This window comes from Rhipicephalus microplus, chromosome X (genome assembly GCF_043290135.1).
Source record: "Rhipicephalus microplus isolate Deutch F79 chromosome X, USDA_Rmic, whole genome shotgun sequence".
Taxonomy (NCBI): domain Eukaryota; kingdom Metazoa; phylum Arthropoda; class Arachnida; order Ixodida; family Ixodidae; genus Rhipicephalus; species Rhipicephalus microplus.
Window position 1 is genome coordinate 249,744,343 of NC_134710.1, and position 2,624 is coordinate 249,746,966.

At 47.7% G+C, this 2,624-nt stretch overlaps 1 pseudogene; it reads left to right on the forward strand.

The window, feature by feature from the left end:
- The first annotated feature begins 265 nt into the window (after positions 1-265).
- LOC119162278 (putative ATP-dependent RNA helicase DDX43) lies at positions 266-1,853 on the forward strand (annotated as a pseudogene).
- The last annotated feature ends 771 nt before the right edge of the window (positions 1,854-2,624 follow it).

The window sequence follows — 2,624 nt, forward strand, 5'->3', positions numbered from 1 at the left end:
ATACGTGAGAAAACTCATAGGGAATGACGGCTGCAGGATCCGTGACCTCCAGGATTCCAGTGGCGCGCGCATCTGGATAAAGGACGATGGAGATTACTTCGAAAGCAAGGTCGAAGTATCGGGCCCTCAAGAAGCGCGTCGAATGGCTCGCGACCTAAATAATGCCATCGTAAATCCGCCGATCGAAGAACCAGCGTGCCTCAGCAAAAACGAACCGCTGCCTTTGTTTGACTAGGCTGCGCTGCTCGCCAAGAGCAACGAAGAGATGAAGAAACACTGGGCATCTCTCGTGCCAGCCAAGAAAAATTTTTACGACGAAAATGCTCATGTTGCTTGCATGTCTGCGGCTGAGGAAGCAGCCTTCAGGGCAGTAAACAACTATATAGTCAGGCAGAAACAACAATATAAAAGGCAAGCCGCCACTGAAGGCGGCCACCAACCCAGTGAGAACGTTCGAAGAAGCGCTTTCAAAATTCCCAGATATCTTGGACGAGATCTACAAGAACAAGTTTGAGAAGCCATCCCCTATTCAGAGTCAAGCCTGGCCGCTATTCCTTTAGGATTAGGACCTGATCGGCAACACGTAAACGGGCACCGGAAAGACGCTGACATTCTTGCTCCCAGCCATGATTCACATCGACAGCCAGCCGGTTCCGAGGGAGGAGAGGAAAGGCCTGTCTTGTCTGATTCTCACTCCGACGCGCAAGCTCGCTCAGCAGATCAAGCGTCAAGCCAAGAAGTACAACTACTGAGGCATCAGGTGCGTGTGCATCTACGACGGTGGCAATCGCAGAGAACAAATACAGACCATCAACCTCGGCGTGGAGATTCTCATCGCAACTCCCGGCCGCCTCAATGACCTGGTTCTCAACCACAAAATTGACGTAAATTTCGTCACTTTCCTGGTATTGGACGAAGCGGATCGCATGCTGGACATGGGCTTCAAGATCTAGATCAAGGTGATCTTAGACATCAGGCTCCACCGGCAGACGGTCATGACCAGTGCCACCTGGGCAGAAGGTGTGCATGGCCTTGCCGATAAGTTCATGAACCACCACTTCCAGGTGTTCATAGGTACTTTGGACCTCGCAGCTGTGCACACAGTGATGCAGAAAGTCATCTTGTGCAAGGAGGAAGAAAAGAGAGGTCAGCTAATAGCATTATTGACTCAATGCTACCTGCTGACAAGGTGATTGTTTTTGTCGACAGGAAAGCTATGGTGGACCACTTGACAAGCGGCTTGGTACCAACAGGAATATACTGCGACTCTATCCATGGTGATAAACAACAGTGCAAACGAGAGCGAGCACTCCAAGATCTACGGAGCGGGAAGATACGCATCTTAATTGCCATAGATGTTGCCGCAAGGGGTTCGGATGTGAAAGATGTGACGCATATTTTCAACTACGACTTCCCTATGAACATAGAAGAGTACGTCCACCGTGTAGGCTGCACGGGTCGAGCTGGACACACGGGGGTGGCCATCATGCTCTTAACTAAAGACAACTGGAGGCCGGCTCGAGACTTCATAAGTATATTGGAGGAAGCCAAGCAAGAAGTCCCCACCGGCCTGCGTGCAATGGCTGATCGTTTCGACGCGTGGAAAAAACGACAGGCCAAGGAGAAGCATAGCTTTGGCATAGAGTGTGGCAGTGGATTTCGGCAAGGACGAAGAGGTGGTGGCTGTGTTCCCAACCATAAATTACAAAACATTAGCCGTTTCTGACAAGTTCGTTGTCATCCCACCACAATGAGAGATAGTTTTCTAGTTTTATTCTGTTCTGGATACATGAATGCACTTATGCTGCATGGTGGAATATTCTGTTCAGTTCTCGATCTGTTCAGGTAAAAAGAAAACTCGGCCGCATGCTTGCAAACAACGGAAGACACCTTGCCGCAACGCGATCATTTCAGGGAGCCGAGTGAAGAGAGCTACGGAAAAAAAAGTGATAATATACCGCGTTTTTTGCGCGCATTTAGGTGTTTTAGCACGATATGTGCGGCGAGCAAGTTTTATGTGAGTAGGAATAGTCCAGTCACACGTGCACTTTTGATTGAGACCAAGTGAACATTTCTCATCAATGATTACCTTGCCCTCAGAGAGTGCACGATAAAACCTCTACGATTGTATTAATTCATTGCCATCAATAGTCACAGTGCAACTGAATGTCTGCCCGAAAAATCACGTGTGCAAAATGGTGTTGCCAACATGCAGCATATTTTACAAAAAATTACCTGTTGCGTCTCGCAAGCATGCTTGGATGGACGCAGTAAAGTAAAAAAAAATGTTCACTAAAAGCTACCACTGTGTCAGGGCGGCTTGACGTATAGAGAATAATATAAAAATCCTTCCCATAGGCATGCGGTCACAGACATCGACAGTAGGAAATTCGCTCAGCAAAGTAAAAAAAATCAAAATGTAATTATTATAGTACAAAAACACACTGCGTATACCTCTCATTCCTCGTTGTAAGCGGAACCCTCCGCGACCTGTCAAACGCACTTCGCCCCGATGAGGACTACGCGATCTACGCTTAACAAAGATTAACGATTAAGGATGCCTTCTTTAATCGGGTAGATAATCACAATAATGCGTTTTCGAAGACTAGTCCATTCAACGGTGC